At 38.5% G+C, this 27,762-nt stretch overlaps 1 protein-coding gene across 3 annotated transcripts in view; it reads right to left on the bottom strand.

The window, feature by feature from the left end:
• The window catches only part of HPSE2 (heparanase 2 (inactive)), a 608,936-nt gene that overhangs the window by 52,230 nt on the left and 528,944 nt on the right, over positions 1–27,762 (bottom strand). The window lies entirely within an intron of this gene.

Genomic DNA, 27,762 nt, shown 5'->3' with positions numbered 1-27,762 from the left:
CAACTACATATGTAGTAATAACCTCATATATAAAAGATAAATTATACAAGTAAATTTTTTGTTTTTCTCCTTAAATTGCACTACATTTTTCTGTTTGAAACTTCTGAGTTATTGGTCTTAATCATACAATTATCTAGTTAGTGCTCGTTTTCATTTTGTTGAAATAGACTAACAAGGATGAAAAGAGTGGTTTTTAATTTTTTTCAGGTAAATCTAAAAATATATTGATTGGTAGTGATATCTATATCAACATTTAAAATGCACATACCCTTGGGGTACCTGGGTCGCTCAATCAGTTAAGCATCCAACTTCCGCTCAGGTCATTATCTCACAGCTCATTGGTTCCAGCCCCATGTCGGCCTCTAGGCTGACAGCCTGGAGTCTGGAGCCTGCTTTGGATTCTGTGTCTCACTCTCTCTCTGCCCCTCCCCTGCTCGCACTCTGCTTCTCTCTCTTTCTCTCTCAAAAAAAAAGCTTTGGATTCTGTGTCTCACTCTCTCTCTGCCCCTCCCCTGCTCTCACTCTGCTTCTCTCTCTTTCTCTCTCAAAAAAAAAACATTAAAAAAATTAAAAATAAATAAAATGCATATACCCTTTGACTTAGTAATTTTGTTTCTAGATATTTTTATATAGACTTATAACATTTCACAAAGACATCCTTAAGTGCCCATCCTCTCCATTTTTGTGCCCAAGCAGCTGAATGGCTGAATGTAGCTATAGGAAAGCACACATTTAGGCAGACAGGTTTCACTTTGAATATGATCCCTTGTCTCACATGTGCTCTCAGTGCTACCAGTAATCCTATGACATTTCTCTAGTGTTTTCATCAAGCTTGCTTTTCTATTCTCTGAGATGACTATTTTGTATATTTTCTGCTCAAATCCTCTTCTCCACTCACTTTCCTTCCTCTCAGACAATCATGTTGCCTTATGTTTTAAATAATACAAGGAACCATGATTTGAGAGCTCTTTTTCTTCCCATCATCCAATCCATGCATGGTTGCCTATGTACCTTACTCCCTTTCTAAGCAAATAGAATGTGCTGTTTCTCCTAAGGAAGGTTAGCCTCTGTCTATCATCTTAAAACCACCTTCTCTTCTGCGTCACCAATCCTCATACTTTCACCTTTAAATATGATGACAAATTTTTATCTTCAATCCAAACATCTTTTGAGCTCCAGACTTTTGATCCATCTGCATACTTGATACTCCACTTGGATGTCTCCAAAGCATCTCAAACTTAACGTGTTCAAAGAGGACCCCCTTGATTCATCCTTCCTGGAAAACTTATTCTTCCCCTACTCTTCCTCACACAGTGAGTAAGCACCACTCATTAGTTGTCCAGGTCTCTCTTCTTTGATTCTCACATCCATTCCTGTTATTCATGGCAGTTCTACCATTTCACTTGCCATTTCACTTGCCATTATGTTTAAATATGTTGAATCTGTCTATCTAGCTAGCCACTAGCCTGGTGCAAACCAGCCATCATCACCTTTCCCGTACTACTGAAATAGTTTCCTTACTGGCCTGACCCTGTCTCATTACAATCTAGTCTCCAGAGTATCTGGGTGGGGTTTTCTATATCTATATCTATCTATATCTATATCTATACCTATATTGGTATCTATCTATCCATATCTGTATCTATAACTAATCACATTACTCTTCTGAATAAAGTTCTTCAGTGGTTTCCCATGACATTTCAGATAAAACCCAAACTTCTTTCCATAGCTTACAAGATATTTTATGACTGGTCTCTGTCTACCTTTCCAGTGTTGATTCATGCCACTCTCTCACCTGTCACCTTTTAGCCATAGCCTCTTTTCAATTCCTTGAAAAGGCTAAGTTCCTTTCTATCTAGGGCTTTCCAAATGCTGTTCCACATGCCTGGAATGCTCTACCATCTCTGGGTTCCAATTTAAATATAAATTTCTCAAAATGTCCTCCAGGTAAGTGTTCCCAGTTAACTTTACATCAGCACACTTCATTTCCCTCATAGCACTTATCACGATTTGTGATTACCTATTTACTTCTTCATTTATTCTATATATTTCAGCTACTAGATTGTAAGCTTCACAAGGCAGGGCATATTATTCAGGTATGTATGCCTAGTTCTTCCCACAGTGTGTCACACATAGAAATCAATAATTACTGATGAATATATGAGTAAATGAATAAATGAATACAAGAATGTTAGTTATAGTATTGTTATAATAGCAAAAACTATAAACAACATTAATGTCTATTAATAAGTGAAAGGTTATATAAACGATGGCATGTCCTTAAAATACTGAAAGGTAGAACTATTTGTACATAGATACAAAACTGTCCAAGATATATTAAGTAAAAGAAAAATCAAATTGTAGAATATGGTATATAAAAAGGCTTATGTTGGGGCACCTGGGTGGCTTAGTCAGTTAAGCATCCAACTCTTCATTTCAGTTCAGGTCATGATCTCACAATTGTGATTAAGCCCCAAACAGGCTTCAGGCTGGGCATGGAAGCTGCTTAAGATTCTCTCCCTGCCTCTCCCTCTGCCCCTCTCCCACTTGTGTGCACACAGGTTCTCTCTCTTGCTCTCCCTCTCAATGAAAAAATAAAAAGGCTTTGCCACAAATAAATATATTATTGTAGATGCATGAAAAGTTCCTGAAACTAATATGAGAAACTGTGAACATCTGATACTTCTGTTTAGAGGGAGTCCTTTCTGTCCCCACATACAGCTTGAATTTCTTACCATAATTATGTGTTACTTTTATAATTTTAAAAACTTCTTAACATTAAAATATAAACATTTGTTAATTAATAACAAAATCTTAGCTTTGTATTGCATTTCTGCTCCAAGGGGTACGAGGTCCTGTTTGCTAGAAGCTACTGGGGTAAAGGACACATGTCTAAGTAGCCAGTTTCATTAATTAATGGAGGTCTGCTCTGCCTTTTTACAAAAAATAAATCCGAGGAGGCTACAAATAACTGCATTGAATGTGACAGTTAAAAAAGGTAGATCTGTAACCAGATCAACCAGGTAGATTTGCATGGAAAGCAAGTAGTCTGATTTAACTGGAAGAGAACTAGGGCGTCACAGAAGACTTTGGGCTTTAAAAAGTTCAATCTGGCTAGTTAGGAAGATTAATCTTCCAGACCAAATTTAATCTCTTTGTAACATTTTATAACTTAAAAACCACAAATCAGGCAATACTCTTATTGTTCCTCTGCTAACAGTAATAAGATAGAGAGTTGCCTTTAGTTAAGAAGTGCTTAGAGGGTTAGAATCATCCTCTGATGCCTCTGACACAGACCTCCTTGATCCTCAAGAATTGCCAGGGCTTTGTCTAAAGCAAAGAACTGCAGACCACATTGGTGGTTGCTGGCTCCTTTTGGTTTCCTTCTGGCTGCCTCATTTGTATTTATAGATGGACAAAATGGAGGGTGTGTACAGATGGGATAGGGTGAGGGTGGAGTAGGTGGTCTTTCCCACCCAAAGGTAGTAAGCCCTGCCAGACTTACTTCTGTTCCCTCCAAGTGAGGGAAGTGAGGCTGTATAAAGTGCATAAAGAATGACCTGAAAGGCTTGTTAAAACCCAGATTCCTGTGCCTCACCCCCCAGCGATTATGATTCAGCAAGACTGGGCTGGGCCTCAGAATTTGCATTTCTTTTTTTATTCTGTTTTGTTTTTGGTTTTGGTTTTGGTTTTTTTTGAGAGAGAGAACATGAGGGGGAGAGAGGGACAGAGGGAGAGAGAGAAAGAACCCCAAGCAGGCTCAGTGGGAAGCCCAATTGTGGGGCTTGATCCCATGACTCTGAGATCATGACCCCAGCAGAAACCAAGGGTCAGACACTCAACAGCTCAACCGACTGAAACACCCAGGGGCTCGGAGAATTTTCATCTCACAAGTTCCCAGGTGATGCAGATTGTCTGGGGACTATACTTTGAGAATCACTACTTTAGTGGAGTAAGCTTGACCCTCCTTTCTCCATGCATGGGAATTCTGAGGCAAGTATCATGAGGTCATACAGGAGAGCACACACCCACTTTGTTAGGGCTCAGTCCAAAGCCTTGCCCTCGCCATCTGACTAGTTCCATGATTTCTCTTTTAGACAGGCAGCACATATCCCTTTGGAATGTCTCTACGGCCTGCTTCCAGGATTCCAGCTGCCAACCTGCTGTGTGTACACAGCATTCCATACATAACCTCTAGCAGGACTTTGGAGTAATGGGTGTGGGAGAGGATGCATCCCTGTGTTCTCACCCCCCACCAGCATCGTGCTGCCACTCAGCCTCCCAGGGAAGGTGGCCTCCTGGAGCAGAGTGGGGAGTGAGCAGACAGACTCTTCAATAAGCACGTTGTCATAGGAAGGGTTCTGGGTCCTGTGGAGAAGGACCTGATATGCTAGTCACCCATTCTTTCTCTCTATTATGTCATTCTCCCCACACTCAACACAGATTTTCTTTTTTCCTTTCTTCCCCAACATTAACTGAATGTATGCTCTGTGCCAGGCACTATACTGTGGACTTTGGAGACAACAAATTGTAGGAAACTTGGTCCCACCCCTGAACACTTTAGACTCCACGGAGGAAACAGACATCTTAGTGGTTACCATAGAAGATGAAAAGCATTTAGTGCTAAAGTGCAAATATATGGAAGTATAGGGAGCCCAGAAATAAGAACAGCTACTTCTGACTGAAGACATAAGAGACTCCAAAAAGAGGGTGCCATTCTAGCTTCCCCACCCCCAGAAGGAGAATGGGAAAAGCAAAAAGTCTATCATTAAGGAACAGAAACTACTAGGATCTCTCCACAGTCGAGTGCCCTTCTGTGCAATGGGAGTTGGGGGAGGAAGAGATGGGAAAGCAGTGTATTGCTAACCTTTTACTTAGTGCCATCAAGAATACGGGAGTTTCCCAACTGAAGCTCTGCCTTCCAGGGGTGTCTGTCAGCTTCCCAGGTTTCCAGCTGCTGCCATGATCTGTTTTACTCTGGGCCTAACAACCTCAGTGCAGATGCAGCCTGAATTACTGATTTAATTACGGATTACTAACTACTTTTCATAGTTTAAAACCCCAAAGAGGGTCCTTTTAGGGAAAGATACCCAGTTGTTCAAACATAGGACAATAAATTCAATCTTATACATCTCATTTTCAAATATGTATCAACACTATAGAAAGTTGGCCTTTTTTTACGTATAGCCTGTGACATAGGAAATGGAACAATGATTTTTCTGGATACCTAATTGAAAATGCAACACAGAAAACCTTCTACTGATTTTGAATTTCTAGTCTACTGTCTGACTCCTAATTATATAATCCTTAGCAAGTTACTTTATCTCTCTGTGCCTCAATTTTTCTCGTTTATAAAAGGAAATCATAATACTCATAGGGTTGTTGTGAAAATGAATTAATTAATATTTGTAAGCATCCAATAACTACTAGTTGTTTTTTTCTAGTGACACACTTAAACCAAGCAAATGTATTTTTAGTGAATACACCCAAAAGGCCCTCATAATTCCACTTTTAAAAATATCTTTAATTCAGAATTCTGTCTGGATTTTATAAGGATCATGTGCAATATTTGCCCCTTCAACATGGAAGGCCCCTAATTAAATTTTATGGCTGAGCAGTTCTTAAGATATTTGAGAGCTTGGGGGAAGAAAACTCTCTTCTTTTGTCTATGTTGAAATCTCTAGTATATCTTCCATACTTCCTGGAAATTGTTTATGAGGTACAAAGTTATAAAGAATAGAGAAGTCACATCAGATCCTAAACGACAAATGCAAATGACCAACTCAGAGGCCTTGAGTCACCTTTTCCTCTAAAGGGAATAGGCAACGGTTAAGTTCATGGACTCCTGAGTTATATGGGTCTGGATCCTGTCTCTGCTTTGTGATCCTGGGCATGTATGTGCCTTAACCACTCTTTGCCTCACTTTACTTACCTGAAAAAATGAGAGGTGATAAGAATACATACTTCAAGAGGTTGTTAAGAGTATCAAATATATATTTTGGGTAAAGCATTGTTAGTATAGTGCTTAGCACATAACAAGCACTCAATAATATTAGGTCTTGTAGCATAAGGGAAAGAAGATCAGGTTGGAAGCTGAAGTAATAGAGTTTTAGTTCAGGTGTGCCACTAATAATCTTTATATCAGACAACCTCTTGAGGGCTTAGTTCCCCCATCTTTTTTTTAAAAAAGAAAATAACGGATCAGGAGAAGATGATCTCAAAAGATTCTTCCCAAGTCTAGGCAACTGACTTTAGCCGATCATCTTACCCTTCAGAGGGTGGAACAATAGTCTTCTCACTCTCTGGGATTTAGAGAACAGAATACAGACCCTGGAAAAGCTTCTTTTTGTCTCTTTTGACTGTTATTGCTGCTGGCATTACTACTTCTCATGGAGGGGGGCTGGCCTTGCTCTTTCTTTTCCAGGAATCTGCATCAATTCCCATTTCTACAGATGCTCTGGACTTACTCTGATACCCTGGCATCTTGATCCTCACTGAGGACCTACAACCAGGTATGCCCCTTCTTGGAGCCTCAATATTCTCAGTTATAGAAAGTGGATGATTTCTAAAGTCCCTCCTAGTTTCGTAGTTCTAGGAGTCTGTAGATCTCAGCCAGTACCCTTTTCCAGTGAGTGTTTGGCTGAGACTGTTACAAAGCTGGATGCATTCATGAGCAGTGTGGCAACAGAGATTGCAGCCAATGGGCTAGACTGCAAATAAGGCAGCTGTGATATCAAGTATAACAGTAATTTGAGGCTTAAACAATGCAAAGTAGAATTTTATAGAAGAAGGTAGGTTTGGGGAGGTGTTTAGGGGAGTCACAATTGGACATTCTGAAGATATAAAAATGCCTTAATACAAAATTTCCTGGCTTTCTTTTGAGTCACTGGAACACAGTGTTTATGTTTCGTAATGTTAATCACAATGCAATTCTTCTAAATCTGGGATCTAATGGATGCAAAAATTGGTCCAAATGTCAATTTTAAACATATGTTTTTTATATTGAATAGACCTGTATGGTTCCAAACACCAGTTAACTCTTTGATGAAATTAGGGTCTGATTTTTCAGAGGTGGCTCTGATTGGTATTCAAGATGGGGAGAAATCCTTAGATCACTCTAGCAACAGGGTCAGCAGAGGAATTAGAAAGGCCTTTCCTGAAGCAAAGCATGAAGGCCTGGGATAGCTTAGTGAATATTGCTCACTCTGGGGAATGGAGGGAGTTAGGAAGCTGTCCGGCAGACTTTGGTAGGCTCTGGAAATTTCAAAATTGGACAGAACAACGAAAGCCAATAGAACCCTTTTGTGAGGACTTTAAATGCAGATGGAGAACATACTGATTTTGTTGGTCATTAATAGTCATCCTGAATTTCAAAATGACCATTTTCATTTTTTTCTAATGATGTGAAACAGTTTCACTTGGTCCTCAGAGAGCAATTAACCAGACTCTTTGTTGGTGTCCAACAACTGTGATTGCTGTTTTGTCTGAAGAAAAGGAGGCTGGGGGATGACTTAGATTTCCAGGACAAGAAGAAATTTATAGTTTAAAAATAACAGAAATATGAGTTTGACATAAGGCTTTAAAAGCCAGGACATCACAATGGGAAGAACGGGTAAAAATCATGATACGAAGGGGCATGAGTGGCATCTGGTCTGAAGATCTGACAAGTACCACCTGTTTAGTCCCACTGAGAGGCTGAGGACAATTTTATTCTTAAAGCTGGACACCAACTCAGTCACTTAGTGCTTTAAATAACACTGCCATGACTCACAACCATTTGGATATTTAAATTGGAATTGTCTTTTGAGCCAGTAAAAGTCATGGAAGAAATCTACTCCATAGTCATAATCTGGGACTTTTTTCACCTCAAGTTAAATTTCTAAATTAAATTACCCACTCTATTCATTCGTCTTGGCTCCAAAAAACATTTAGCTATATCAAAAAATTCAACCCACCCCTACAGGATAAAGATTAGCCATGGATAAGACATCAAAGAATGTGCCTTAAACTCAGGAAGCAATTCCTAAAGAGATGTTTCACAGATATTTTCAGCAAAGGCAATATCAATAAAAGAACTGTAGAGCCTTCTGAAATGGCTCTTTCTGAAGAGACTTCATTTCATTTGGATATATTAGTTCTGGCATGTTTGTTAAAAATTTAGCAGGTTATCCCCTTGTTTACTTCATATGTGAGGTACTTCTCTGTACCCATTCCATTAGATGGTAGGAGTATGAGCATATGGTTTATTGAAAGGACTCAACTCAGTGAAGTACTCACAGAAAACAATTTTACACTATTGTTTTTAATCACTGTCTTTCAAGCCCACTTTCCTATTCCTGAATGTCATCTCAAACTTTATTTCTTAGCTTTTGAATATTAGCAAATATTTTCATTTTCGGGTATTAAAAAGTCCAGTCCAATAGTATACCAAAACTTTCATTTTTCATCCAATTTGAATCATATCTTGACAAGTTTAGGTTTGATATAAATCAGAAAACTGCAGTGGAGGGAGGGGATACATAGTTTTGTTTGTTTTCTTGTTTTTTTGTTGTTTTTTTTTTTTAATTTAATCCTCTTCTTAACCAATTCCTGAAGACTAGAGGGGAAGAAGAAAGAAAAAATGCCTTATTGACTGGTGACTAGTGTCATTGCAATCTCCGTTTGAGAGAGATGCCCAAATCATGGACCCTTCTCTCGTGAGACATTTTTGTGTCTTCTTCTAATATTTTCCTGCTGTGATTTTCCATGTTATACTGTTCTCTTATGCAGACTATAGACTTTATGGTTGACTACTTAGAGCTCCTCTAAGTTTCTACCCTGATGATATGTCTCTCATGGCCTCTTTCTGCTCAGGTGTGATTCTTTTAAGATAAATGAAGCTTGGTTATTTTCTGTGGTATCTACTCTAAGCCCCTGTCTCACCTCATTCAATTGTTAAAGACAACTACAGCTCGCCTCTTTATTAGACCTTTCCAGGCAAGAACTAGACACTGAACTCCATACCTGTCAAGCTACAGGAGACACATGTCAAGTCCTTCGTAGAAAACTTCTAGGGTTGAGGAGCTCTCTTAATTGGCTTGGGGTAGAGAGAATCTTCTTCCTGTACCTACTCCCAGACACAGGCAGTATCTTCTCTCACCAGCCTTCCAGCCCCTCTTCTATGTCAACATGACATGGGCAATAAATAGATCCCATCTGGTTTGCATCCAGAACTGGTTTGGAGCTACCCTGTAGGAGATCTTGCATGGGTGATCTAGCTCTAACCTCTCTTTAAGATGTGTGGGACTTTATACCCAGTGGTTTTAGCTTTGGGGCCTCAGTTGAAATGGACAGTAGGAAAGTTCCATTTGTTACAAAAGCAAAGGCTCAATGAGGATCAAAGCCAAGGGAAGGGTGAAAGGACAGTCCCAGTTTGCCATTAGAAAAATCATTTCAGACATAACTGTTTGTTTGGATTTATTTTGGGTTAGTAGAGAACCCAAACAACTGCTAAAGAAGCAAATCTGGTAGATACCATTGAGGTAGTGCTGGAAAGAGAGAGTGTTTCTAATGTGTACAGCAAATATTACTGTCATTCCTACTGAACTACTACAGCAGAATTAGATGGAGACAGAACTGGTTATCAAAGACGAGGAAGGAAGGGGCAGGTCAGGGTTAGCAGGAAAACATCAAGAAGTGAGATCAATAGCATAAGAGGCCAGAGACAGGTTTGCTGAGCCAAGGTCAAGAAAAACAGAGATCAGAATTAGGTAAGGGAAGGGAAGAACTATTATTCTGAATCAATAGATTAGTGCTCGTGAAATAGCCCATTATAAGAAAGGAGAACATCTAAGGCTTTCAGTGCCTGAAAACATATTAAATCTCTCCTCCATGCAAACACACATGCCACAATTCTGGGTGCTTACTCTGTACCAGGTACTGTGGGAGGCACTGGGATAGCAATGAACACAACAGTGTTTACCCAGAGATGAAAAAGAAATAAACCACACTTAAAGAACTAAAAGAAATTCAGTTTGGCAGGAGATAGGGCTGGAGAAGTGGATAGAGACCAAATCATATAGGATGCTGTGCATCATTTTAATGTATCTGAATTTTATTCCAGAGGCAATAGATTAAAGGTTTTCTGTTTGTTTTGTTTTACTTAGCAGGTGTTATAGGCATCATGTTTTAGAAAATGACTTTGGCTGCAGTATAGAAAATACATTGAAGATCAACAAAGCTGAAGGGCAGAGACAAATTAAGAAGTGAGGTGAAAGGATAAGTCAAGGTTTCTAGATCAGGCAATTGGGTGGATGGCGTTGTCATTCATTTAAATATGGCATAAGAGAACTTCCAAATTTATGACACAGGAGTAGAGGGGTAGGAGAATGGAGGTGTTGAGTTTACATTTACACATGCTTGCGCAGCATTCAATCAGATATATCCAGTCAGAAGCTCAAAGTCGGGATAGAGAAATTGGCTAGATGTATGTATATATGAAAGACTAATGAATAGATGGTAATTGAAACTATGTGGATGGATGATTTTACATAGGGTATACTTAGAATAAGAAAAGAAGAACCCTAGAGAATATTGATATTTATAGGATGGGTAGAGGAAGAAGAACTTGCAAAGAGAAATGAAGTATAGCCAGAAAGGCAGGCAGGGAGCCAGGAAGAATGGTATCTCAAAGTCAAGTATCTATGAGCTTCCTCCTCCTTTGAGTTTTCTAGATCTTTCTATGAATCCTGACAGTCATGAACCTTTCTGAAGCTTGTTTTACCTAATACTGCCAGCAGATTTTGGGATGTATTTACTATTAATTTACATTAATTTCTTGGGGCAGCTGAGAGCAAATAAGGCAGATTATTAATTCTCTGGGTCTCTGTAATGTCCCCAAGTATATCTCATTAAGGAAGCTCAGGTCAATGGTTGTGAACTTTGGCTGAACACTGGAATCATCTGGGGAGCTTTAAAATATACTGATAAATGGGTCTTACCCTCCAAAAGTCTGATTTAATTGGTCTAGAATGTTGCCTGGGAATTGGAATTTTTAAAAGCTCCCCAGGTGATCTTAAATGTGTAGCCAAGATTGAGAACAATTGACCTTAATTAAGATGGCTTCTGATCTTGCATTAGTGTTTCCTAATAAGGGACATATATTTATCTCTAGAGAACTGCTTGGTTTAGCTTAATGGAAGAAGTGAAAAGCTTGAGCAGGCTCTTAAGGAATGCAAGTAAATGCGTGAGCATGCCTATTTGTGGGGATCGTGAAGACATTGGTGGGTCCACAGCAGATTTCTTATGCATTGCCAAGTACTGTACTTTGACATTGTCTACATTGTCCACAGTTGGCCAGTGACACAGACTGACTCTGTGGTAGCAGTACCAAATAAAGAACCATAATACCATTGTTCAGAATTACTGACTCATTCCATGGGGAAGAAATTGGTGACTGCATAATATTAGGCTCAGAAAAGTGGTGGAGAGATTAAAATCTGTTTCTGGTTCTCTCTTGTCAAACTGTTTTATCAGCAAATCAACTGCACAATATTTAACAGTCTGGTAAGTGAAGGCATGATGCCTACCCTTCCTTAAAAGGCATGTTAAGAAAGCTGTTTGTGTGATCCTATTTTTAACATATTACTCACGTTATTAGAAGAGTGTAGGCAGCATTCTACTTCAGCAACTTTTCCACCCACCTTTTTCTTGTCACCTCTGTATCTCTTTTCTTGGTTCCTGGCTCTCTCTCTGCTCCCATACCTCGCATCTTCACTCTTTTCTTCCACTTCCTTCTCTTTCCTTCTCTGTCTCCCACCCATCTACCTCCTTCAGTTTCTTTACAACTACAACACACTTGCAGTAAATAACAGCAACTTAATCACTTCCCCTTAAGATGTTCCTTTTTTATAAAATGTTTTTATTTATTTCGAGAGAGAGAGTATACCAGCATGTTGAGAGGCAGAGACAGAGGGAAGGAGAGAGAGAGAAGCCCAAGCAAGCCCCTCACTGTTAGCTCAGAGCCCGACATGGGCCTCAATCTCAGGAAACATGAGATCATGACCCTAGCTGAAATCAAGAGTCAGATGTTTAACTGACTGAGCCACCCAGGCGCCCCAAGATGTTCCTGATGAAGGAGTAAAAAAGAAATTATTTATTAATTCTTGACCCTTGAATACATACTTTTAAAAATTTATTTAAAATATTTCTTAATGTTGGGGCACCTGAGTGGCTCAGTCAGTTGAGCATCCGACTTCGGCTTAGGTCATGATCTCGTGTTTCATGGGCACGAGCCCCGCGTTGGGCTGTGTGCTGACTGCCAGCTCAGAGCCTGGAGCCTGTTTCAGATTCTGTGTCTCCTTCTCTCTCTGACGCTCCCTTGCTCATGCTGTCTCTCTCTCTCAGAAATAAATAAAACATTAAAAAAATTCTTTTAAAAATATTTCTTAATGTCTATTTATTGAGGGGGGAGGGCAGAAAGAGAGAGACAGGGAGGAATACAGAAACTGAAGCAGGTTCCATGCAGTCAGTGCAAAGCCTAATGTGGGGCTCAACCCATGAACTTGGGAGATCATGACTGAGCTGGTCAGATGCTCAACCAACAGCCACCCAGTGGTCCCTTTAACTTATTTATTTTAATGTTTATTAACTTTGAGAGAGAGAGAGAGAGAGCGCGCGCGCGCACACACACACACACACACACACACACACACACACACGAGGAAATGGGGGAGGGGTAGAGAGAGGGAGAGAGAAATCCGAAGCAGGCTTTGAGCTGTCAGTGCAGGGCCTGATGCAGGGGCTGGATCTCACAAACCATGAGATCATGACCTGAGCCTAAATCAAGAATCAGAAGCTTAACTAACTGAGCCATGCAGCCACCCCAAACCTTGAATACATACCTTTTTAATATTCCATGTGACAAAATGGGACGCAGGCATAAAGCACTTCCAGTGTATACTGAAGTGCAATGATTATCTCAAGGAGAAGCACTGTTGTGATTGAGTTATGAGCTAAACTAACTGCTTTTTTCATAGAACGTAAGTATTGCTTGAGTGAACAACTAACAGACAAGCCAAGATTATTCAGAGTTGGATACTTGGCAGACATCTTTTCCAAAATGAAGTGAGTCTATCACATCAAGGGAAATGACAGCATTTGTTGCCAGTAATAAAAATTTAAACTTTCAAGTGAAAAGTTAGAATTTTGGAAAACTTCTATCTACCTATGTGAGCCTGACAGCCTCCCAATAGTAAATGACTTTTCTTATGAGCTTGCTAGTGATATCAAAAAGGTGATTTTTAAATATTGTATAATGAAATTATATGACATTTGGAAGATTCATATAGCTCAATGAACCAAAGTTTTCCAGATCAATGAATGATGTTACAAAATCATGCACGAGTAAAAGACCCATTCAAATTGTAAGACAGATCCCGGATTTTAATGTAACAGAATATGAAAAGTTCATTGGTAGAGATTTGGATTCCACACTGCAATTAGCCTTTAGAAAATCATTACTACTAATTGAGTTTTGGTGTACTATCCACAGGAATATCTGAATTATCTGAAAAGGCTATTAAATACCCTTCTCTTTTCCAACTACATGTTTGTATAAGTACAGATATTCTTCATATAGTTCAACCAAAACAACATATTGCAACAAATTGAATGCAGAAGTAGATGAAAATTCAGCTGTCTTCTGTTAAACCAGACACAAGGAGATTTGCAAAAATTGGAAAATCAATGCCACTCCTCTCACTAACTACTTTTTTCTCTTGGAAAATAAAGCTATTTTCATAAGAAGTGTTATTTATGTTAACATATAATAGGATTTATTGTTATTTTTGAGTGAATTAATATGTACACATTTAAAAAATTTTCTCAGTTTTAATTTCTATAAGGCAAATATTATAGATGTAACCCACACATCTTTATGTTCTTCAATAATTTTTAGGAGTGTACCGGGGAACCTGAGGCCGAAAAGTTTGAGACCTGCTGGTCTAATATGACAAGATATTGGAGGACAGGGAATGTGTCTGTTTTACTTCACATATCACACTCAGCCCTTTTGGCCTTATACAGTTTATATATGAACTTTATGATGGGGGGGGAAACAGTGACAAGTCAATCAGGCAATTTATTCATTCTTTGATTCAATAAACGTTCACTGTTTTAGGCACTAAGAATACAGTGGTGAAGTAAATAGATGAAATCCCTTTCCTGTGCAGCTTTCATTCTGGAGTTTCTGGGTTTTAGTCCTAACCCTGTCCCTAATTCATTGTGTAACTTAGGTAAATAATTTTATCTTCTTAGGGCTTAGTTTTCTCGTATATGAAATGGAGAATATGGGTAAGAGTGATGTTTAAGAGGCCCCTGAAATCTACAACTTTGACTGAGCTTCCTCATTGTCCCCTAATTCCTCATCTAATAGGTCTCATTTAAGTTCCACTTCTTCAGGGCACTTGGGTGGCTCAGTTAGTTGAGTGTCTGACTCCTAATTTCAGCTCAGGTCGTGATTCCAGGGTTGAGGAATCGAGCCCCACACTAGGCTCTGTGCTGAGCATGGAGCCTGCTTGAGATTCTCTTTCTCCCTCTGTCCTTCTCCATCCCCGCCCCCCCGCCAAAACTAAATAAGAAAAAAAATGAGTGCCACTTCTTCAAGGAGATTTTCCCTGACCCTTAGATTACCACCCCTTATAATACCTGGTTGTACTCTACTCTCCCCTTTTTAGATCACTCATCAGACTCGTGTTGCTTGTTCAGTATCTGTCTTACCTATAAAAGTATAAGCTCCCTGAAGGCAAGAACCGTGTCTGCCTTTTACTACATAAATGGAACAGAACAGGTGCCAAATAGATATTTGCAGAGATGCCACTGTATTTAAAAATTTACCTTTTTCTCGAATACTTCCTAACTATCTCATTTGCTTTTTAAAAAATCTGGTCTTATCTCTATGAAACATATTACATATCTTCTTTAGTTATTATGTTTATTATCTATAGTAGGGGTGGGAGTCTATAACAATGAAAAGTACATGAGAGCCAGAATAGACTGTTTTGTTCACTGTGTATTCCCAATAACTTAGAGTACATGGAATATAGGAAGAAGAAAATAATTTTTGTTAAATAATAAAAACATGTGATTAAGCCATCAATGGTAGGGCACATATATTAAACCACTTTCTTAGTAGTGAGGTTGGATTTGGATTTATGTGTCTATATTGTCTCCTAGTTTTTCTTGTGTCTAAAAATATACATTTGTGTGAATTTTGAATAAGGTCATGAGCAAGGTCTGTGATCTGTAAAGCAATGTGACATAAACTGGCCCATGTGGTAAAGGGCTTGTGACCTTGACCATTACTGGACCAGGGAGATGTAGTGGGCCAAATGCAATTATGGCTGGCTTGGCCACTCTCTAAAATCATTTACAAGTGTGTCTTAAACACATTTTTGAGCAAATCAAGAGCATATGAAGAGAGCAAAAGAAACATTAAAAAATATAGACTATATGAATAGAGAACAGAGTCCAAAGGATCTTGGAGCAGTAAACCGAAAATATAAAACATAAACTCCTTCAAAAGCACATAAATAACTTAAATAGATAATGTTTGCTTTCTGAAAAGTACAGTTTGCAAAACAGAGGGAAAGTTAAACAGCAAGAAAATTAAGTAAACAAAAGCAACTAAACCATAGCACATTAAGCCTTATAACGCAGTTAGAAAACAGCAAGTTGGAAATGCATAGCCATTCCAAATGCATTCATCATGATACAATTGGATATTAGCTGTAAAAAGGAAATATCAGGATAATTGAATTTAAGGTTGTATAGACTTGAGGACTATAATATGAACTGTATCAAATTATAAAGGAGAAGCAAGAGCAATGTGAAGAACAGGAATAGCCATTCTCTTAGAAATAATTCTTACTTGGGATTCAGATGACTCAATAGAGAATTTTTCATTAATTCCCTTTATATAATTTTTAAAACAGGGTTTTAATGTAATGATTTAATATGAAATAAGTGTTTAGAGTCATTGTAGTTGGAAAAAATTAGTTTTTTACTTTTCAATTATAATTAAAAAGACTTTAACATTAAGATGTCTTTAGGCTGCCACATTAGAGTTTAATTATTAAAATTTGATTTTTCAAAATTGAACCCTACTCCCCTGAAATGTGCTGTATATGTCAAATTTTGAACCACACAGAAGCATTATATTTATTGAAACATTGTGATTGTCTCCACAAATCACTTAAATAAAAACTGAAGTGAGGATAATGAACATGACTTGTCCATGTCCAAGAATTCACATAAATTTAGAATTATTTTAACTAGGTATAATTTCCAAAAACGTGGCAAGAGGTATTTCTGCCCCTACAGTAATTCAATTTAAAGACATTATGCACTGAGAAGAATCCAGGCACTGGAAATATAGATATGGGCAACACATAGTCCTTGCCTTCCAAAGATGATGGTCACACAAGGGGACAAAAAAGTGCCCATAAATATCTATAATATAATGAAAGTTATAGATTTTATAAGAAGATAAAGCATTAAGGCCACAGAGAAGAAACATGTAAATATCTAATAGCTCTTAGAAAACTCTGACTGTAATCTTGATTCTCTTAGTGAATGAATGTCAACAAAACATGTAATGTTGACAATGAATGGACAAATTCCCTTCCCCAATATCTTTCTGCATAATTTCAGAGATTCAAAGATGGATACTTACTATTTTTAACCTTCAGGTGGAGGTGCAAGAGCTCCTCTGAACACTGGCATAGACATACCATTGTCTGAATCCCATTTAGTATACTGAGAAGCTGAGACATTAGGTCCATTCCCCCACCGTTAATTCTACAATCAAGTACTTCAGCATCTGGATACATCTTAGAAGGGTCAAGAAAAATAAGCATAGTAATCTTACCATAATATTCATATTTCTCTCACCGTGGCAGGTAGGAAGGATATGGATATTTTGACTCATCACTTTCTAGATCCCTACTGAATTTCTTTTTTTTTAAATTTTTTATGTTTTATTTATTTCTGAGAGAGAGAGAAACAGCGTGGGCAGGGGAGGGTCAGAGAGAGGGAGATGCAGAATCTGAAGCAGGCTCCAGGCTCTGAGCTAGCTGTCAGCACAGAGCCTGATGTGAGGTTTGAACCCACGAACTGTGAGATCATGACCTGAGCTGAAGTCAGGCGCTTAACTGACTAAGCCACCCAGGCGCCCCCCCTTTTGAATTTCTTAACAGTAGATTCTCAAATCATCTCTGATCCCATAGAGCCCCTCAACCTCACCATCTTTTACCCACTTCCAGCAGAAAACCTCAAATTCTATTTTACTACAAAGTTTTAGGCTATCTGACACAAGAATCCTAAACTTTCATTTTAGCAATCTCAACATCTTTATTATTTTACAGTATACTGGTTTAGAGTGGAGATTCTGGAATCAATAATTTAATTCTTGGGGTTAAATCTTGCTTATACCACTTACTGGCATTGAGACCTCAGACAAGTTGTTTAAAACTCTGACCCTCATTTTTTTCATCTGTAAAATGAGGGAAATAATAGTTTTACCTTAAAGAATTTTTGATACAATCAATTACATATAAACTATTTAGAACAGTTCTTGAAACTTAACAAAAGTCCCAAACAATGATATTGTTATTATTATCCTTTCAATACAGAGAATGAGGTTCCCTACTTGTTAAGGATACCTCTTTCCTTTGCCCTCCTTCAAAGATTGACTATCTAATTCTCTGCCTCTTTTTTTTTTGTATTTTATTTATTTTTAATGTTCCTTTTCACTTTCAGAAGTATTTTACTTTAAATTTTATAAAATTCTAATGTTTATTTATTTATCTTTTTTCCTGTGGAATACATACATTTATTTATTTATTTATTTATAAATAGTTTATTGTCACGTTGGTTTCCATGTCTCTTACATCTTTTTTTAAAAAAATTTTTAATGTTTTTTATTTATTTCTGAGAGAGAGACAGAGAGAGAGAGACAGCGTAAGCAGGGGAGGGTCAGAGAGAGTGAGACACAGAATCCGAAGCAGGCTCTAGGCTCTGAGCTAGCTTTCAGCACAGAGCCCAACGCGAGGCTCGAACCCACGAACTGTGAGATCATGACCTGAGCCGAAGTTGGATGCTTAACCGACTGAGCCACCCAGGCGCCCCATGCCATGCCTCTTACATCTTGACTTCTTTCCATTAAATCTATACCCTGACTACTTCAGAATTCCATTTTGAAAATCTATGTCCTCATTCCTTCTACAGGACTTTAACTTTCCCTCACAGCACAGACAAACTTCCTAAAAAAATATCTGCAACTCCTGCTGTCTTTTAAAGTCATCTATCCACTAGTTTCCATCTAATCAATCAGATGCAAGTGCGCTTTCGCCATCTCCAGTGAGCTTCTTAGTGAATGTGAGGGTTTTATTTAAGTCACTCTTCTCCATCTCTGCATTTAACAAGTAGCAATTTAACATCGACCAACAACTTCCTCCTTCTTGAAACTCTCTTGTTTGCCTTCTGTGACCCTCCAGGGTTTGAATTCTTCCTACTCAGACTGAGCCTTCTCTTCTTTCTCTCTTAGATGTGGAGTTTTCTCCAGGTGTCCTTAGCTTGCTTCTATCAGATCTCTTAGAACACCATCTACTCAGCTCTGCATCTGACTCCCAAATCAGTATCCCTGGCTTGATATCTGCCCAATTCTACATACTAGTGTTTCCAGTTGAGTAGAGGATATTGCCCCTGCATTTCTTGCAGCACTTAAAAACTCAACTTGTGCTCAAGTTTAAATATTTTTCTTCCAAAGGAAATTTTCTTATTTGACTCCATTATACCTTTTGGTGACTGATATGGACTGAATGTTTGTGTCTCCCTCAAATTCATATGGTGAAGCCCTAACCCCTAATGTGATGGTAGTTGGAGATAGGGCCCTTGGGAGATGGTTGGGTAAGATGGGGTCATGAGGGTGGGGCCCCAAGATGAGATAAGTGTCCTTATAAGAAGAAGAGGATCAGAGCCCTCTCTCCACAATGTGAAAACACAGTTAGGAGGTGGCCATCTACAGGCCAGAAAGAAGGTTCTCACCAGGAACTGAATCCACTGGTATTTGGACTTCTCAGCCTCAGAACTGTGAGAAATAAATTTCTGTTATTTAAGCCAGTGGAATTTAGTCTGTGGCATTTTGTTATAGCAGCCTGAGCTAAGACAGTGATTCCTCATGTCATCTCCCTTTTAAAACCTTATTTCTTTCTCAGCTTCCATCCCCACTCAGTTGACAAATACTACAGATTTAAGTCCTGTGATTTGCAATGTCTCTCATGCCCATCTTTTCTAGTTCTGCCACTTACTAGTTCCATGACCTTGGGCAAGTTACTTAATCTCTGTGTATACTGGAATTAATAATAATAATAAAAATAATAATACTTATTCATAGGGTTTTTATGAACTTAATACAAAACACTTAGAACACTGTCTGGCACATGAAAGGTACTACATAAATGTAAAATAAATGAATGAAATAAACTTGGACATAAAGGTCTGCATTTAAGGGAGAAAGTCTGGCAGGAGATAAAGATTTATGAGTTATCCTCGAGGCAGTGATTGAAATCATGTGAATGATCAAAGAAAGTACATAATATATAAAAAGCAGAGGGACCCCTGCGTGGTGGGCTTTTCCTTTTATATCAAACTGTCAAAATTCTTCAATTACCACATTTCATCAATTCTAAGATGGCTCTTTTCACATTTTTAACATCTCTGGAAAAAGGATGTCTCCTACAATCAATGGTATGCCATAGTTTACTCTGAGTTCTCTTTTTTTTTCCTTAGTGATGCATAAAAAATGGTGTGTCATTCAGTTGACAGCATCTTAGACTTAATAAGATATAAGAAGTGTGAACCACTTCTTTGAACCACCAAGACACCCTAGATGAGCTTTCCTTATAATTTTTAGTCTGCCTGTACAGCGATGTCTATCAACTACTGGATTGCAAGGTCCTCAGGGGGCAAGAAAGGACCTAATTAAGTTGAATTTCAAAGGGAAGATATCAATTATTTCTAGAATTTCTGATGTTTTGCAATTAGCCTCATCATTGTTCCCACCCCATAGTTAATTTGACATGCATACACACACTTGTTTTCAGATCACTCACATTACACTTGATTCAAAGCATCTGTCACATGAATTCCATAGGTAGTTGATTATATGAACTATTTAAAGAAAATATATTTCTGGCATTCTGGAAGAGAATATTGAAAAGACAGTACCAGAAATCTTACCACAAAATTCTCTGTGAGAAGAGAGAACAATGATCACACACATATTAATTAATCAATTGAAGTAGATGCTTATTCTTTCTGAGTGATCTCAACTTGTATTGTCTGTTCTTTCTACCTGTTCATGAAGCTTTATTTCTTTCCCTGTTGAAATGTGGGACTTTGGATGGCCCTTTCCTGTGTTTTCAGTCTCCCAGGGTTCTCAGGGACCAACTATTTGCTTGGATATGCATCTTTATTGAAGTAAGCTCTTGCCCAGGCCTATGCTTTGCACACAGCATACCTTAAGCCTTGGCAATGGCCAGGTAAATTCCCTTGGTTTTCCCCAGATGATCTCTCACCACCTTTCTCTCTGCCACTTCTAGCCTTGACATCTCTTTGCTCAAGCCCTGATTTCACCTCTCATCTCTGGATCTTCAGATCACATGAAGTCATCAGCCTTCCTTCTTTTCCAAGGCTATAGGCTGCTGAAGCCTCTCCAATGTCACAATAGGAAAGAGGAATTTAATTGTCCCTGTCAATGATTGCTATTCTGGTTCTCTCTGTTCTCTGTATGGCTCTTCCTATGCTGGTTAAGGAGTTGCTTTTCATCCTCTTTGAGATTCCTTCATTCCACGTGGCCAGCCAACTGTGTCTCTCTCTTGCTGGTCCTCTAGTCCCTGTTTCTTTTTACAGTATAATCTGGCATCATGATCTGCTTCATTAGTGCTCTCTCCTCATAACTCACTGAGGATTCAGGGAACTTTGAGCACTCTTAGTGTTCAATATAGGCATGTCATGGTCACTTTGGGAATATGTGACTCCTTGGTCCCACTTACCGTTTTTCATCATCTAGAGAGTAAGGTTCAAATTTCTTGGCACTACTTCCAATGCCTGTCAAGACTCAGACTCATCTGTCCTTAAAGGCTTACCTCTCAGAACATCCTACACACTGCCTCCTCTAGCTAGGCCTGCAGCCAGATCAGCTTATTTACCATTATCCAAATTCACCACATATTCAGGCAGTTCTCAATCTTGTTCCCACTGTTTATTTGAGCCAGGAATTTTCTTCCTTTTTTCTCCAATGTTTTTATTGTGGTAAAATACATATAACATAAAACTTACTATCTTAACCATTTTTTAAACATAGAGTTCAGTAATACCAAGTACATTCAAATTAGTATGTTATCATCACCACTATTCATTTGTGAAATGGAACTCTTTTTATTTTGCAAAATGGAAACTCTACCCGTTAGACAATAACACTCCACTCACTCCTTCCCCCAGCTCCTGGCAGCCACCATCTACTTTCTGTCTCTGTGATTTTGTCTTCTTGAAGTACTTCATATGAATGGATTCATATAGTATTTGTCTTTTTAGGACTGGCTTATTTCACTTAGCATAATGTTCTCAAAATCCATCCTGCTGCATGTGTCAGAATTTCCTTCCCTTTTAAGGCTGAATAATAGTCCATGGTATGCATATATCACATTTTGTTTATCCATTCATTTGTCGATGCACACTTGGGTTGCCTCCACATTTTAGCTTTTGTGAATAATGCTGTAAACATGGGTGTACAAATAGGTGTGTCTCTTTGAGGTCCTCTACCTCATTTTGCACACTGAAATCCTACTCATTCATCCAAGCCTAACTCAAGTAGCACCTACTTCATGAAATCTCTCAGATTCTACCCGGAAATAATTGCTCGTTTCTCTGTTCTTCTACAATTCTTTTCTTGTATTATTGTATCTACACTTACTTTATTGTGTCTTGAAAACTTAAACATCTAATTCTTCACAAAATTAAAATTTCATTATGGTCTGAGACCCCATCATTTTACCTCAGTATCCCTGACATCACTCCCCACAATGTTTTGTAATGCTTATTAAGTGAATGATTACATAGAGACAGAGTTTATTTACAAGTATACATGTATCATAAAGATAAATAGTAGCCAGAAGCATGTGATAAATACCTAGAAACTCTTCCAATTTTGAAATCTGTCAAATTAATTAGGAAACCTTGTCAGTTGCAAAAGAAAGCACACTGGTCTGGAAATTAAGAGACTGGGTTTTGTCTCGGTGCTGCCTTGTATGGGCCATGTTTCTTCTCCTGCTTAGCTTCCTCAAAGTTGAGATGAGAGGGTGACCCTAGAACAGAATCCCCAAACCTTGATTTTTGCAACATCTGTCCAACCTTATACTTTATTTGCTTAATAGTTTTCTTTAAATTAGCCCAGGCCTAACATTACAACCGAATTTAGCCTCATCCTAAATAAGGACATCTGTGAAATTGCATTTTCAGTGTTAGCTATAATTCTTTTTAACACAAATTAAAATTTAAAAAAACTATCAAAGTAAAAAGAAAATCTCTGTATCATTACAATAACTTCTGGGGTGCCTGGGTGGCTCAGTCAGTTAAGTGTCTGACTTCAGCTCAGGTCATGATCACACGATTCGTGGGTTTGAGCCTCTCGTTGGGCTCTGTGCTGATGGCTAGCACAGAACCTGTAGCCTGCTTCAGATTCTGTATCTCCCTCTCTCTCTGACCCTCCCCTGCTCACACTGTTTCTCTCTCTCAGAAATAAACAGAACATTAAAAAAAAATTTTAATAAAGGAAATAATAAAATAACTTCCTATGCCAGTAGTGGCCCATGGACCATGCTTTGGGAGGTACTGGCCTAGACTCTCCCTGAGATCCCTTCCAACAGATTAGCTGTGTTTTCTCTGGGGAAGTCATGCCCCTTGTGAGCCATTTATCAAAATGCATTCAATGAATCTTTAACTGGGAATGATTCAGCATTAGCCCCAGGGAATGAAATGTAACTTAATAAGCCTTCTAGCACCTCTAATGCCTGGGATTCCACCCTCTTTATGCCTCCCCTCTGAGTGGTGCTGTTTGTACATTCTGCCTTTTCTGTAGCCTCTGCTTTCCTGCAGGGCCTTGTCTAGGTTTGCCTGACCAGATCTCCCCTCTGAGGGCTGTTTATGTTTGCACACTCGGCTTGTCCTGTGGATTTGTCTAACTAAATTCCCCTTTGAGGGCTGTATATTTTGGCACAGTCTGGCTCTCTAAGGGATTCTTTTGTCCATTAACACCTCTTGTCTTGCAGTTATACCAAAGTCTCTGCTGCTCTTGCCTCAAGCAAGAAGTCCATACTGTTCTATTCTTAACGATTCTTCTGTGTATTTCCGTGTATTTTCTATACTTTCTACAATGGCCATGTATAATGTTTAGAATAAAGAACTATAAATTTTCATTTTTTAAAATGTGAAGGGGGGGAATGTGAAAGGGGACATCTGGTTGCAGATGATGTAATAAAGGAGTTTTAACTTTATTCTCCTCCTTCAAAACCCACTGACAAAAACAGAAAGAATGAAAAGAAGCATCAAGCAGAAGGTCCATTACCAATGAAACAAGGAAACAACTACAATATACTGTAATTAGGACCATACACCATAATTAGCATCCTTACCAAATGTTAGCCTTGTTTGTTTTAGGCAGAATAAAGTCAGTATTAAAAGCATATCCTTGTTGGCACTAAGAAATCTAAGGACATAGGTGGGTCACCAGAGAAATGGAGAGTGTTTCTAGTAGAAACTTAGCTCCACACCACAGAAAAGATTGAGTTGAACAAGAAGCCATATGGACTTCCCGCTTTTATTGTTTATCACATACACTTCTGGCAACACAGATTGGTGTTGATAAAAGAAAGGGTAAGCTCAACCAGAGAGTAACAGACAGTCTAAAGAAATTTACTGTGAGCTATACCGACCCCTAGAGTGCAGAGAACAGAGGAAGGAGTGTATATGCTTCTAGAGCAAAAGGAACAGAAACTTAGTGGAAGGAGATATGAACAACAAATCCCAAAAGAAACAGAGGTCACAGCATGAACATACTTCTTCAGGAAATAGATGGCCTAATCAAAGATGAGTAATCATCAGAATAGGAGAAATAAAATTATAATTATTTACTGACAATATTGTTGTGTATGTAGAAAATCCACAAGCATCTAAAAACTATTAGAATTAAGTGAATTTGTTATTAGCAAAATAATTGGTTATAAGGTCAACATACAAAATCAATTTGATTGCTATATACTGGCAACAACTATGTGGAAAGCAAAACTTTAAAAAAGATATAATTTCAACAAATATCAAATACCTAGTATTATATCTAATAAAAACTGGGTAAGACTTAACCTCTACCTTGAAAACTACAAAACATTAACTGAAAAATCTAAATAAATGAAGAGATTTAGCATATTCATGGAATGGAAGATTCACTGTTGTAAAGATGTTATTTCTCTCTAGTTAAAGTATGGATTTAATGCAAACTCTATAAAAACTTCAGGAAGTTCTTTTGCAGAAATTAATAAGCTGGTTCCAAAATTCATGTGGAAATGCAAAGGCCCAAAGAAATCCAATGTAATCTTGAAGAAGAAACCAAAGCTGGAAGATATGATGATTTAGTATAAAGCTGTAATAATTAAGACACTGAGATTTTGGTGCAAGAATAGACAAACTAACAAATGAAATGTAATACAGTATCCAGAAACAGACCCTCACATATACGAAAACCTGGTTTATAACATTGCAGAGCATTGGGGAAAGGATGATCTTTTTCAATAAAGGGTGTTGAGAAAACTGGATATCCATATGGAAAAATGTTTATTGACCATACCTTATACCATACAATAAAGCAATTCCAGATGGATTGCAGAGCTAAATATGAAAGATAAAAACAATAAAGTTTTTAGAGAAAACACAGTAGAACATCTTTTTGACATTGGAGTATGCAAATATTAAAACACAAAGAATGCTGATTATAAAGAGAAAATTGATAAATTAGACAATTAAGAACTTGTGTTTATCAAAAGGCACCATTAAAGGAGTGAAAAGACAGGTGACTACGTAGGAGAAGATATTCATAGTACACATATATCGTCAAAGGATTCATATCCAGAATACATAAAGAAGAGGATAGACAACTCAATAGAAAAATGAGCAAATAATTTTTTGTTTTTACAAATAGTTTATTGTCAAATTAGTTTCCACATAACACTCAGTGCTCATCCTCACAAGTGCCCTCTTCCATGCCCATCCCTCCTCCCCACCACATCCATCAGTCCTCAGTTTTTGTCAGCATTCAAGAGTCTCTCATGGTTTGCCTCTCTCCCTTTCCCCCACCATTTCCCCCCTTCTTCTCCCCCTTGTTCCTCCGTCAAGTTCCTCCTAATCCTCCTATTCGTGCAAACATATGATATTTGTCCTTCTCTGCCTGACTTATTTTGCTCAGCATAACACCCTCAAGGTCCATCCATGTTGCTACACATGGCCAGATTTCATTGTTTCTCATTGCCATGTAGTCTTCCATGGTATAGATAAACCACATCTTCTTGATCCATTCATCTGCTGATGGACACTTAGGCTCTTTCCATGTTTTAGCTATTGTGGAGAGTCCTGCTATGAACATTGGGGTACATGTGCTCCTATGCCTCAGCATTTCTGTATCCCTTGGGTAAATTCCTAGCAGTGCTATTGCTGGGTCATAGCGGAGTTCTATTGTTAGTTTCCTGAGGAACCTCCACACTGTTTTCCAGAGGGGCTGTACGAGTGTACATTCCCACCAACAGTGTAGGAGGGTGCCCGTTTCTCCACATCCTCGCCCGCATCTAGAGTTCTCTGATTTGCTCATTTTAGCCACTCTGACTGGTGTGAGGTGGTATCTCAGTGTGGTTTTGATTTGTATTTCCCTGATGAAAAGGGATGCTGAGCATCGTTTCATGTGTCTGTTGAATGAGCAAATAATTTGAACAGTTACCTCATAAAACATAAGACTATCTAAATGGCCAATGAACAAAGGAAAAGTTGCTCAGCTTTGTTATTCGTCTGAGCAATATGAATCAAAACAACAATGCAACATGACTACGCATCCACAAGAATGGCTAAAATGAAAACAAAAATCAGTGTAGATAAGGTTGTGGAGAAACCAGACTTTCATATACTGCTGGGGGGAATGCAAATCTGTACAAACACGTCAGCAGTATCCATCAAAGCTGAACATACACATATTTTATGACTCTGCTACTTTGTTCATAGGTACAATTGGTAATAATGGGCACATTATGTTCACCAAAAAACACCAACTAGCAGCACTGTGTGTTACGGTTAAAACACTGAAGACTAAATGTTCTCCAGTGCTGGGAGCCGAACTGGCCTCTCTGGATGGCAATCATGGCAAGGAAGTGACAATGTCTGCAGCTCCTCCCATGTGAAATGAAAACTGGTATCTCCTTCTGCTACCATTAGCTCATGTTGGATATAAGCCTGCTGGTATTGACCAGGCCTCCCAATATTCCATATCAGACCCATATTCTGAATACAGATACCTCATAAGGAAAAGCATATTCCTGCCTTTACAAAAGAGACTTTAGATGAAAGCTCTATGGGCAATTGTCAAAAGGCTCTTCCTATGGGCCTTGCAGACCCAAGGCTTAGATAATAGAGGGGGTTAAGAACACAAGAGTTACAATTGAGCCTGGCCCCGAGACAAAGAGCCTATTTTGGGGTTAAGAGCAGAACATAACTACTACATATATCTTTGCTAATTGGTAAAGCATAGCAGTCCCTTCCTCAAGGCCTGCATTCCACAAACACCCTCCCTTACACTGGTAGCTGGGATGAGGATAGATAAGAGTAGCTAAAACATAAACCCAGGTGCAAAGACTGACAATTTAGGGCCCCCATGTTAGTTTCCACAAATAAACCAATTCAGAAACATTTATCTTCTTGAGGGCCAGACAGAATAACTCCTAGCTTATCTATATACAATTTAACTTGTATGTTATGCTGTTTTTCACTAAGAACATTCTGTTAATTGATATCACAAAAGGCCTCCCATTGTAAGAAATTCCTTTCTATGACTTCATCTTGTTGCTGAGCCGTAAAATAAAGATACCAAAACCTACAGGACAGAGATGCCTGCCTGGTGATCAGAAAGAATCTCGGGGCTCTCTCATTCTCTTTTGCCGACACCAACCATCCTTCAGGGCCTCCTGGACCTGCCGGAGCCAGCGCGGCCTCCGACACTCCAGCAGTAGAATGAACACATAAATTGTGTATATTCACACAGTGGGATATTATACAGCAGTGAGAATGAGCAATCCAATTAACTATATCCAACAATATGGATGTTTTTCACAAATACAATGTGGAGTGATAAAACCTAGATATACAAAAAACTTAGTACTACATGATTGCATTTATACAGAGTATAAAAGTGGCAAGAATATTCTATGATATTAGAAGCCAAGAGTGGTTACTAAGGACAGTAAGGACTGGAAGGGAGCAGATGGGGGTGCCTCTGAATTGCTGGTAATATTCTGATACTTCGTCAGAGTACTGGTTACATGAATGTGTTCAGTTTATGAAAATTTATTTAAAATTCAGTAGGGTATGTGTCCATTTCTTTCACAAAGGGGAAATTTCACCACAAAACATGTCTTT

Source organism: Crocuta crocuta, unplaced genomic scaffold (assembly GCF_008692635.1).
Source record: "Crocuta crocuta isolate KB4526 unplaced genomic scaffold, BGI_CrCroc_1.0 scaffold170, whole genome shotgun sequence".
NCBI lineage: Eukaryota > Metazoa > Chordata > Mammalia > Carnivora > Hyaenidae > Crocuta > Crocuta crocuta.
The sequence above is the reverse complement of the archived record's forward strand: the minus strand, read 5'-3'. Positions and strand labels throughout refer to the sequence as shown.